This window comes from Aquarana catesbeiana, linkage group LG04 (genome assembly GCF_042186555.1).
Source record: "Aquarana catesbeiana isolate 2022-GZ linkage group LG04, ASM4218655v1, whole genome shotgun sequence".
Classification (NCBI taxonomy): Eukaryota; Metazoa; Chordata; class Amphibia; order Anura; family Ranidae; genus Aquarana; species Aquarana catesbeiana.
The window spans coordinates 497988381-498001344 of record NC_133327.1 but is presented as its reverse complement, the minus strand read 5'-3'; the positions used below and the strand labels follow the sequence as shown (position 1 = coordinate 498001344).

General features: G+C 43.4%; 1 protein-coding gene across 4 annotated transcripts in view; it reads left to right on the top strand.

Moving 5' to 3' along the window:
• Nucleotides 1-12964, top strand: part of CRIM1 (cysteine rich transmembrane BMP regulator 1) — a 1688666-nt gene that overhangs the window by 262235 nt on the left and 1413467 nt on the right. The gene's annotated exons all lie outside the window — the stretch shown is intronic.

The window sequence follows — 12964 nt, the reverse complement described above, 5'->3', positions numbered from 1 at the left end:
TACGTACTATAATAACACGCACTGAAACCCAGATGCGAACTGACTACACGCACTGAAGAACAGGTACAAACCCACAAGCACAAACTGAAGAGCAGTAACGATCTGAAAAGCACAAGGCTGAAAAGCGCGAATCGTCTCTCACCAAACTTCTACTAACACGAGATAAACACAAGATTGGCAGAAGGAGCCCAAAGGGTGTGACGCGCTTCGTATGGAACTTCCCTTTTCTAGTGCCGTCGTACGTGTTGTATATCACCGCGTTCTTGACGGTCGAAAGTTCAGAGAACTTTTGTGTGACCGTGTGAATGCAAGCCAAGCTTGAGCGGAATTCCATCTGAAAAACATCCAAGGTTTTTCTGATGAAAATTCCGATCGTGTGTACGCGGCATTAGTATATGAAGTTTGTGTCAAACTTGTTTGCAAACATATGGATCAGAAAATGGTTTCAGGCATAAACCGGGTGGGTTCAGGTCAATGTTGGTGTCCAAGAGATCAAGGTTATTGTCAGACTAGACTAGAGAATAGTGTACAAATACTAAATACTGTGGTCTAAGTGCCCATGCACCTGACTCATGCTAGCATTTACATGCCCAGAGTATGCATGTGTATATACATTGTCTTGGCTACAGAGCCCCGACCAGCTACATATGCTTGCCCTGAAAACCAAGATTTGTGATTTATGGTTCTTAACCTGAAGTATTTTTGAATCCACACAAAAAGCCTATTTGTAAATGTTATTTTTATGTTAAGTGTAGGTGAAAGTAAATGTCTAGAAATGGTAGCATGTATATCCATTACTTTATCATCAAAGAAATGTGTTAAGTGAGAAATTTGGGTTGTAACTTTTATCCCAATCCTTTGGGATTTGTAAGCAAAATGCTCACATTTATTCCTTAGTGAGATTATAACCGGAGCACCATGATCTTACTGAACCCTCTTCCGTGTTTTAGCTGCAGACTAAGGCCCCATTCACACGGGAGGGACACCGCTGAGATAAGTTAGGGGATCTGTTTCCTCCCTGATTGGAGCAGATTGGGCAGATGACATATCTGTTTCCGCTCAGTTTATGCAGAGCAGACACGGACACAGCCTGCTGTGCTCTATGGGCAGCCGGGAGTAAACTGACTCCGCTGTTCCAACTGCCCTCCGATCCGGTAAAGAGGTAGTTACACACTTTTCAGGTCTCCTAATTGTGCGTATGCTATGTCACTTTTTCAGACAGGTGTCTGATGGAGATTACAAGTGGCCGTTTCAACACACCTTTGCAAGCATGGTCCACTGCCCTCACCATGAGAAAATCTGCCCAGAGGAATGTCCTACAGCTGTCTCTTGAGTGCATGCATGTAGACAGTGAACGAAAAGAAGCTGCAAGAAATCGGCAGCAAAAATTGATACAAAGAAAATGAATAAAAACAAGGCAATTGTATGCTACACAGTTCTTTAACAAACTAAATATCATTTAGTTATTCAGTTAGGGTTTACATCCAACTGAAACGGTGGCTGTTTTACTTACCCTAATGCCTCGTACACACGTTCCGAATATCGTACGACCGATCGTACAACCGTTCTCGCTTAATAGTCGCAAGTAGAAATTGAATAGCTAAATAAAGTCACGAAAATTCTCATACGACAGACAAAAAAAAATCAGAAGTGATATCATGTGTTGTAATGTATTTGTATTGTATTTTCGGACGACAACTATACTGACTAAAGGAAAATCATATGATCTGAAATCGTACAAGGAAAATTTTCGTGTATGTCCAATCGAATAATATCGGATGAACGGTCGTGATCGGCTGTCGAAAGTAGTGTACACACGATCCGAATATCGTACGATCCTTCCTCGGACGACTGTTTTCGTACGATATTCGGATCGTGTGTACTAGCCATAACTCTCTGCTTCAACAGGCTCTTGGCCACCATAAAGCTCTAGTCTATGGACAGTCCCTTGGTGTCATCACATACATTGCAGGGCTGTTTACCCCGTAGCGTACGTAAAGGTGAGAGGAACACAACCAAGGATGGGAGCACCTTAGACAGGAGATTTTACAGGGCTTTTCGCAGCATTGGAGCAGGGAATAATGTATTGCACCTTATGTTTGAACCCCTAGAAATGAGCATTTAACCCTTGCAGTACGTTTTTTTTTTTTTTTTTTTTTTTTTTTACTTTTTTTTTTCACTTTTTTTTTTCAATGAGCCCTAGTGTTGGGCTGGCTATGATCTTTCTTGTGGCTGTGCAAATATCAGGAATGAACAGACAGTGAGACTTTAGCAAGAACACATGATATTTGTTACAGATCTCATTGAATCATTTTCTCAATATTTAAGCCAGAGACTAATTGGTAACTAGAGGCCCATTCACTCCAAATGCATTAAGCTGCTTTGATCCAGTAGAATTGTAGCTGTCAGTGAGACTTCTGCACTTGTCAACAGGTTGTTTGGCCCATCCTTCTTGAGCAAACTACTCTAGCTGTCTTAGATTTTAAGGGTGCCTTCGCCAGGCTGCATGGTTCAGTGGAATTCAGACATTGTTCACAGAAGGTCACTTTAGAATGATCCAGTGGTTTATTCTTAGTAAATCTTCGGTGCTTTTAGCTGCATGTTTTGTATCATATCTTTTTGACACTGGACCGTAGAGCTGCACGATTCTGGCTAAAATGAGAATCACAATTTTTTTGCTTACAATAAAGATCACGATTCTCTCACGATTCTCACTACGTAACATCTTTCACATTATACAAAAAATTGGGCCAAACTGTTTTATTTTTTTTTAATTCACAGCTGCCCAAATACAGTGTGACATAGAATATTGCAACAACCGCCATTTTATTCACTAGGGTCTCTAGTTTGGAGGTTCTAAGTAGTTTTCTAGCAGTTAATACTGATTTTAACTTGTAAGCAACAAGTGTCAGAAAAAGGTTTAGTCTTTTAGTCTTAAGTGGTTAAACTGACCTCATTTACAGACCGAAGTTCATTCCTTTTGATTTAAAAGAACTAAAAGATACTTTGTTTATACAGTAGTTCTCTCCCAGCGCTGACAATGTTGATAAACATTTGCCGGCTTCTTTTTTTTGATGGCTCTGAGTGAGTAGAGAATGGCTCTGCACTTACAAGAATGAATGAATCATGTAAATGCTGGATTAGGATCGTGAGGGGTTGAATCGAGATCACAATTTTTTTAACGATTAATCGTGCAGCTCTACTGGACAGTATGTTTTACCTCGGCATTTCTTGATAGTCCTAAGATTTTGTTGTGCCAAGCACAGACTCAAGACACCCAGTGCCAGACACCAGAAAAGGAGCTTTGAAACTTAACCAAGTCTTCTTCATGTTTAACAGTAGGTAAGATATATATATATATATATATATATATGTATAAAATGTATGTATTGTAGATATTATTAGCCATCCTCTATATTACAAGAAGGTGTTCTTTCCTTTTGATAGCTTTATTTTTTTATCTATGTACATAGTTCATGTGGCTTACCAAAAAGCTCCATTTTTTTTTTCTCTTCTGTGCAAAGGACATGCTCCAAAAAGCATTGCGACATGTCAAAATGCATTTTCGTAAACTGTAGTCTGGCTTGTTTATGTTTTTCTTTCAACAGTGGAGAGTTAAAACGGTGACGGATGGTGTAATCAGACACGCATGACCTTGACCTTGGAATTGAGCTTGTATCTCTTTAAGATTTCTTTTCATTTCATCACTCATTCTAGAAGGACTTAGGCCTCATGCACACAAGACGCTGTTAAACTCATGTTCAGAGGCAGTTGGACACTTTTTTTTTCAACTGCCCCTGAACCCATTCAATGTTATCCTATGTGTCCATGTACACATCCTCGTTTTTTGGCGTTTTTAGGCAGTTCAAATTAACCTCGTTTTTTCCAGAAGCAAAAAAATTGGGTTCAGACGCAAAAGTTTTCCACGTTTCAGATGCTAAACGCGGTTAAAGGCCGGTACCGTGTTTGCGTTTATAAGTGTGTTTACATCCCGACTTTGGGGCCCCATATCTCGGGGAAAATGTCATTCTCTGCTGCAGAAAAGTGCTTGACATTTTGTGACCCGATTTGGGGCCCCATTTTTCGGGGCCACTTGGTGCTAGGAACCCCAAATTTGGTGTACTAACACCGTTGGACTAACAATATAACATATCCAAATTTGGGGTTGCTAGCACCAAGTGGCCCCGAGATATGGGGCCCCAAATTTGGGTCGCAAAATGTTATTCTCTGCTCTGCTTCTAGACGCAAACGCGGCAAAACGGGCGTTTCTAAAGGCCGGTTTCAGCTTTTAAAAACATGTGTTCAGCAGAGTTTGCACCAGCTTCTCATGTGCATGAGGCCTTTGGCCTCTTGTACACGGGACGCTGCTAAACACATGTTAAGAGGCAGTTGAACGCTTTTTTCAACTGCCCCTGAACTCTTTCAGTGTTATCCTATGTGACCATGTACACAGTCTCGTTTATTGACTTTTTTTGCAGTTGCGTTTAACAGCATTTCTTTGAAAGCAAAAAATTGGTTCAGACGCAAAAGATTTCCACATTTCAGACACCAAACGCGGCTAAACGTGGTACCGGCGTTTAGCCGTGTTTGCGTTTATAAACGTTTTTAAAGGTGCCCTATTTTTTTTTTTTACATTAAAAATCTCAAAAATGATGGCAAATGATGAAAAACCATTAAAAAAATATTTTAAAAAAATTGAATTGCTTGCAATGATTCATAGACCATTTATATACCCTAATGAGCCCTTGATCCAATCCAATAGACCACTAGCATTGCTGTTACTAGAAGTATAATTGAAATTTGACCTATATGTTGTTAGATTTGAACAAGCAACTTTTGGCAGGTGATGTGGCAAATGGACAATCCACAACTTGTGGCAGGTAATGTGGCAAGTGGACAATCCACAACTTGTGGCAGGTGACGTGGCAAGTGGACAATCCACAACTTGTGGCAGGTGACGTGGCAAATGACAATCCGCAACTTGTAGCAGGTGATGTGGCAAGTGTACAATCCACAACTTGTGGCAGGTGACGTGGCAAGTGGACAATCCACAACTTGTGGGTGGCAGGTGGACAATTCACAACTTGTGGCAGGTGATGTGGCAAGTGGACAATCCACAACTTGTGGCAGGCAAGTGGACAATCCACAACTTGTGGCAGGCAAGTGGACAATCCACAACTTGTGGCAGGCAAGTGGACAATCCACAACTTGTGGCAGGCAAGTGGACAATCCACAACTTGTGGCAGGCAAGTGGACAATCCACAACTTGTGGCAGGCAAGTGGACAATCCACAACTTGTGGCAGGCAAGTGGACAATCCACAACTTGTGGCAGGCAAGTGGACAATCCACAACTTGTGGCAGGTGACGTGGCAATGACAATCCACAACTTGTAGCAGGTGACGTGGCAAGTGTACAATCCACAACTTGTGGGTGGCAGGTGGACAATCCACAACTTGTGGGTGGCAAGTGGACAATCCACAACTTGTGGCAGGCAAGTGGACAATCCACAACTTGTGGCAGGCAAGTGGACAATCCACAACTTAAAGGTACACAATTTTTTGACCTGAAAAGACCAAAAAATGATGGAAAACAATGGAAAAACATAAAAAAAAATAGTTAAAATTTTTTTAATTACTTGCGATGATTCATAGGCCATATATAGCCCTTGATGCAATGTAATACACCACTGGCTTTGCTGTATCCAAATTATGCTCATTATTGGATCCATTGCAAAAAAAAGCAAGGAAATAGAGGCAAATACAAGTAGACAACAGCTCTCGTTGCTGCTGCTACTCACTCTGGTCAAAATGGATGAAATAGTTAACTTACAATGTTTTTTGAGCTTGGGGAGGGTCTTAAATGAGGTAATCTTAATAAACGCTTCTAGACGCAAACGCGGCTAAACGCTGCTTGCAAACGTGGCTAAACGGGCATTTTAAACGCCGGTTTCTAGGTGTCAAAAAATTTGTTCAGAGGACTTTGCCTCAGCGTCCCGTGTACATGGGGCCTCTTGTGCCCTGCAGCTACTAAACTCACATTTAGGAGCAGTTGGGCATTTTTTTTTAAGCAGCCCCTGAACTCTACTCAATGTTATCCTACATGTACACTTATGCCGCGTACACACGGTCGGACTTTACGGCGGACTTTGCCCGGCGGATTTTTCGACGTACTTTCCGACGGACTTTGTGAATGAACGGACTTGCCTACACACAATCCACCAAAGTCCGTCGAATTCGTACGTGATGACGTACGACCGGACTAAAACAAGGAAGTTCATAGCCAGTAGCCAATAGCTGCCCTAGCGTGCCTTTTTGTCCGTCGAACTAGCATACAGACGAGCGGACTTTTCGACCGGACTCGATTTCAACGGATAAATTTTAAACAAGTTTAAAATCTAAGTCCGTCCAACTTTTGAGAAAACAAAGTCCGCTGGAGCCCACACACATCGAATTGTCCGACGAAATCCAGTCCGCCGGGCAAAGTCCGCCGTAAAGTCCGCTCGTGTGTACGCGGCATTAGTCGTTTATAGTAGTTTAGAGGCAGTTGTGTTTACAGATGTTTTTTTGAAAGCAGATAAATCGCATTCAGGACTGTAGTTTACCGGCATTTCAAACCCCAAATGCTTGTAACTGCTTGTAAACAAAGATGCCCATTGATTTCCATGGAAGTTTTGCATCCAAGTTGGATCATGATGATGTGACTTGTGCTCTGAAGATCTTGAAGGGGAACCCCTTGCCAAAATGTAAAAAAAACCAGGCCCTTTGAGTCTGGTATGGATCTTGAAAGGGAAAAAAAAAAGAAAATGGGTTGGGGTCCCCCCTAAAGTCCATACCAGACCCTTATCCTAGCATGCAGCCCGGCAGGTCAAGAAAGGGGGGGGGGGCGAGCGATGGCCCCCCCTCCCTGGACCATACCAGGCAGTACGCCCTCATCAGTCCAGGCACCTGGTGAATCCAGACTCCCAGATTCAGGATGACACGGTGCCTGGACTGATCTGGGTGACTTCAAACCGCTCTCTGCTGAAAACAGGTCACAGGAGTGAAAAACGAATTGCACTCCTGTGACCCATAGGAGAAGCCCAGCCAAACAAACTCAGGCTGGACTTCTTTAACACTACACTCCCTTTTTTGGGGGGGTCGAATGTACCCCATACTCATTCACATAGGGAGGCGGGTCAGGATCTGGGGGCCTCCAGATTCTGATGAGCCCCCCGCCCGCAGACCCAGACAACCACAGCCCAGGGTTGTCGGGGAGAGGCCCTTGTCCCCACAAGGTGCTCGGATGAGGGGACCTCAAAATCCATACCAGACCAAAGGGGGCGACTCCCACGCAGTTTTTCTTTTTTTCAGTTTTGGTGATGGGTTCCCTTTAACCACTTACCTAAAAGGCCAATACTGACATTTCTCTCCTACGTGTAAGAATCATAATTTTTTTGCTAGAAAATTACACAGAACAACCCCCTATATAATGTTTGGACATTATATATGTTTTTTTTTTAACAGAGACCCTAGAGAATGAAATAGCGGTCATTGCAACTTTTTTCTCTCTCACGATATTTGCGCAGCAATTTTTAAATACTTTATTTTGGGGGAAAAAACAGTCTCATGCAATTAAAAAAAAAAAAAAATTAAAGTTGGCATAATGTGAAAGATGTTACACCGAGTAAATAGATACCTAACATGTCACCGGCCCCCCCAGCCCCCCTTACTTACCTGAGCCCCTTCAGCTCCTCGGCGGGGATGCGCTGTCCCTCTCTTCACGGGTTCCCGGCTCTGGATTGGATAGACTGATAGCAGAGCAGCCATTGGCTCCTGCTCCTGTCAATCAAATCAAATGACGTTGGCACCGGTGGGCGGGGCCGAGTCCCGCATTGGTGTCTGTGGACGCAAATGCTGGACTCGGGAGTGCGTCCGCAAGGTACCCCCCCCCCCCGAGAGAGTGCTTCTAGGGGGTTATCTGATGCGGAGAGGAGCCGCGAGAATCGCCTGGGGACCCCAGAAGTGGATGTTCGGGGCCACTCTGTGCAAAACGAGCTGCACAGTGGATGATGTGCTTGCTTTTTTTTTTTTTTTTTCATAAAAAAACAATCCTTTACAATCGCTTTAACAAAGCATGTCCGATGCAAGTGTAAACTACTAGCCCTTACTGTCACTTGCAAGGCAACAAATTATAATGTATAAAGGTCCTATGCATTCTTTTTAATATCCTTTTTGTCCTCGTAGAAGTTCTGCAAGCATGAAATCCCCTCTTAGACTATTTGAATTGGACCTGTAGAACTAAAATTTACTTTAATATATTTGCTGGAATGAGTATTTAAAAATAACACAGTGATAATTTTTTTTTAATACATACTTGCTCTTTCAGGCAACCATAGTGCTGCTTATAATCATCCAAGGCTTTTTTGCCATGTAAAGTCTGCAGAAGACAAGGGGCAGAGCTCAGGTTTGCTTATTATCCCCTTCAGCATAGCTCATTGGACTAGAATTTTGGACATGTGGCCAGCACCAACACTGTTAAAGTGGAACTAAGCTTCAATTTCCTTTACAATGAAGGAATGTGCCCTCTTACCCTCTTTTTAGACACCATACTTTTTTAATAGTTTAATTTTGGGGCTCATGTCATAATCAGTGAAAAAAAATTGGCAATATGCAATAGCCCACATATAATATTACTTTAACCCATAAAAAAAAAAAAAAAATGTGCAGAAATATAAAAAAAAAATGACTAAAATGTCCCACAACATCCAAATGGCAAACAAATATATTCATATTAGTGAAGGAGCTCCACCGTAAAAACTGTATCCATCCTTGGGTGAAGAAGTGCTGATTGGATATCGCACGTCATCACTCCTGTGTTTCAACAGGAAACATAGCCTCCTACCAGAGATATCAGACCTCTAACATAGGTCATTAACCACTTGTCCTCCGGAAGATTTACCCCCCTTAACCACTTCAATACAGGGCACTTAGACACCTTCCTGCCCAGACCAATTTTCAGCTTTCAGCGCTGTTGCACTTTGAATGACAATTGCGCGGTCATGCTACACTGTGCCCAAACTAAATTTTTATCATTTTGTTCCCACAAATAGACCTTTCTTTTGGTGGTATTTGATCACCTCTGTGGTTTTTATTTTTTGCTAAACAAATAAAAAAAAGACCGAAAATTTTGAAAAAAATAAAAGTTTTGCTTTTGTTTCTGTTAAAAAAAATTGTAAATAAGTAAGTTTTCTCTTTCACTGATGGGCACTGATAAGGCGGCACTGACAGGCACTGATACGGCGGCACCGATGAGGTGGCACCAATGAGCGGGCACTGACGATGGGCACTGATATGCGGCACTGATGGGCACTGGTAGGCGGCACTGATGGGTGGCACTCATATGCAGCACTGATGGGCATTGATAGGGGGCACTGATGGGTACTGATGGGTGGCACTGGTTGGCACTGATGGGCACTGATAGGCGACACTGATGGGCAATGAAAGGCGGCACTGCTGGGCACTGGTAGGCGGCACTGCTGGGCACTGGTAGGCGGCACTGATGGGCACTGATACGTGGCACTGATGGGCACTGATATGAGGCACTGATGGGCATCCCTGGTGGCACTGGCAGTGGTAGGCATTGAAGTGGGCACTGACTGGCAGCTGCCTGGGCACAGATCGGCAGCTGCCTGGGCACACAGTGGCATTTTCCTGGTGGTCTAGGGGCATACCTGGTGGTCCAGTGTGGATCGCTTCCCTGGTGGTCCTGGGCGGCTTCCCTGGTGGTCCTGGGTAGGATCCGAGGGGGGGCTGTGATAAACAATCAGCACAGACCCCCCCTGTCAGGAGAGCAGCCGATCGGCTCTCCTCTACTCGCGTCTTTCAGACGCGAGTGAGGAAAAGCCGATCACCGGCTCTTTCTATTTACATTCTGATCAGCCGTGATTGGACACGGCTGATCACGTGGTAAAGAGTTTCCGTTGGAGACTCTTTACCTAGATCGGTGTTGCAGGGTGTCAGACTGACAACCCGCAACAACGATCGCCGCGATGCCCCCGGGGCACGCAGCGGCTCGATATTCCTGATCACGTCATATGACGTCCGATCAGGAATATCAAACCACTTTTCCGCCGTCATTCTGTAATAGGGCGGGCGGCAAGTGGTTAATGACCAGGCCATTTTTTGTAATACTGCACTGCGTTGTTGTAACTGACAATTGCACGGTCATGCAACATTGTACCTTGATTAACCACTTCCCGCCCGGCCTATAGCAAAATGACGGCCGGGGGGGTGTTTCAGTTATCCTGACTTGGCGTCATATGACATCCAGCAGGATAACAGCCGCTGCGCGCCCGCGGGGGCTCGCATCGTGGTGATCGGTGGTGCGGTGTGTCAGTCTGACACACTGCTACACCGATCTCGGTACGTGTTCAGCCGTGTCCAATCACGGCTGACCACAATGTAAACAGGAAGAGCCATTGATCGGCTTTTCCTCACTCGCGTCTGACAGACGCGAGCAGAGGAGAGCCGGTCGGCTCTCCTGACGGGGGGTCTGTGCTGATTATCGGCGCAGCCCCCGCACGGATGCCCACACTGGACCATCAGGGAAGCCCTCAGCATGTGGATGGCCAGGTATGTACCCCATGGCCATCCACATATAAAAAAAAATGCCCAATACATGCCAATCAGTGCCCACAAATGGGCATTGACTGGCAACATTATGGATTAGTACAGACAAGTGACGCCCAGCAATGCCACCTATCAGTGCCACCCATAAGTACCCATCAGTGCTGCATACCAGTGACACCTATCAGTGCTGCCTATCAGTGCCATCTCATTGGTGCCACCTCATCAGTGCCCATCGGTGCTGCCTTATCAGTACCCATCATTGAAGAAGAAAACTAACTTTACAAAAAAACTTTAACAGAAACAAACTTTTTGTTTTCTCTAAATTTTCGGTCTTTTTTTATGTGTTGCGCAAAAAAATAAAAATTGCAGAGATGATCAAATACTACCAAAAGAAAGCTCTATTTGTGGGAACAAAATAATAAAAAATATGTTTGGGTACAGTGTTGCATGACCGCGCAATTGTCATTCAAATTGCGACAGTGCTGAAAGCTGAAAAATAGCTTGGGTAGGAAGGTGTATAAGTGCCTGGTATTGAAGTGGTTAAATATATATCATTTTTTTTCCCACAAATAGAGCTTTGTTTTGGTGGTATTTGATCACCTTTTGGGTTTTTTATTTTTTGCGCTATAAACAAAAAAAGACCAATTTTGTGAAAAAAATAATTACTTTCTGCTACAAAACATATCCAATAATAAAAAACAAATTTCTTCATAAGTTTCATAGCCAATATATATATTCTGCTACATATTTTTGGTTAAAAAAAAAAATCCCAAAAAATAAGCCTATGTTGCTTGGTTTTGCGCAAAAGTTACAAACTATGTGATATACTGGAACTATTATTTCTATACTAGTAATGGCGGTGATCAGTGACTTATAGTGGTAATGTGATTTTGTGGCAGTCAGTCTGATAATGACACTTGGAACTATTGACATGAATCCAGTGATCAGTGCAAAAAATATGCACTGTAACGCTACTGGCTGGGAAGGGGTTAAACATCTAGGGTGATCAAAGGGTTAAATGTGGGCTTAACCAGTGTTTGTGTGTACTATGCGTGCTGTTTTTACTAGCTCCCTCCTGCCTCTGTTAGGAGGGAGTTCTGCATTGTTTACATATGCAGAGCTCTGTCTAGCCTCGACAATCAGCGGTTGCCGGTAGACATCCATTGTCCGGTACCCGCTGATCGGCTTCAGCTGTGACTAATCACTTAAGAAGCACCGTGCTCCCTACCCAGAAGTGCAGAATGTGTGTGTTTGTGTGTGTGTATATATACATACATACATACACAGTGCCTTGCAAAAGTATTCACCCCCCTTGACTTTTTACCTATTTTGTTACAGTACAGCCTTTAGTTCAATGTTTTTTTTTATCTGAATTATATGTGATGGATCAGAACACAATAGTCTAAGTTGGTGAAGTAAAATTAGAAAAATATAGAACTATTTTTCAGGAATAAAAAACTGATAATTGGCATGTGCGTATGTATTCACCCCCTTTGTTATGAAGCCCATAAAAAGCTCTGGTGCAACCAATTACCTTCAGAAGTCACATAATTAGTGAAATGATGTCCACCTGTGTGCAGTATAAGTGTCACATGATCTATCATTGTATATACACACCTTTTTGAAAGGCCCCAGAGGCTGCAACACCTAAGCAAGAGGCACCACTAACCAAAAACTGCCATAAAGGAACTCTCCAAACAAGTAAGGGACAATGTTGTTGAGAAGAACAAGTCAGGGTTAGGTTATAAAAAAAAATATCCAAATCTTTGATGATCCCTAGGAGCACCATCAAATCTATCATAACAAAATAGAAAGAACATGGCACAACAGCAAACCTGCCAAGAGATGGCCACACACCAAAACTCACAGACAGGCCAAGGAGGGCATTAATCACAGAGGCAGCACAGAGACCTAAGGTAACCCTGGAGGAGCTGCAGAGTTCCACAGCAGAGACTGGAGTATCTGTACATAGGACGACAATAAGCCATATGCTCCATAGAGTTGGGCTTTATGGCAGAGTGGCCAGAAGAAAGCCATTACTTTCAGCAGAAAACAAAATGACACGTTTTGAGTTTGCGAAAAGGCATGTTGGAGACTCCCAAAATGTATGGAGGAAGGTGCTCTAGTCTGATGAGACTAAAATTGAACTTTTTGGCCATCAAAGAAAATGCTATGTCTGGTGCAAACCCAACACATCACATCACCCAAAAAACACCATCCCCACAGTGAAACATGGTGGTGGCAGCATCATGCTGTGGGGATGTTTTTCAGCAGTCGGGACTAGGAAACTGGTCGGAGTTGAGGGAAAGATGATGGTGCTAAATACAGGGATATTTCTGAGCAAAACCTGTACCAC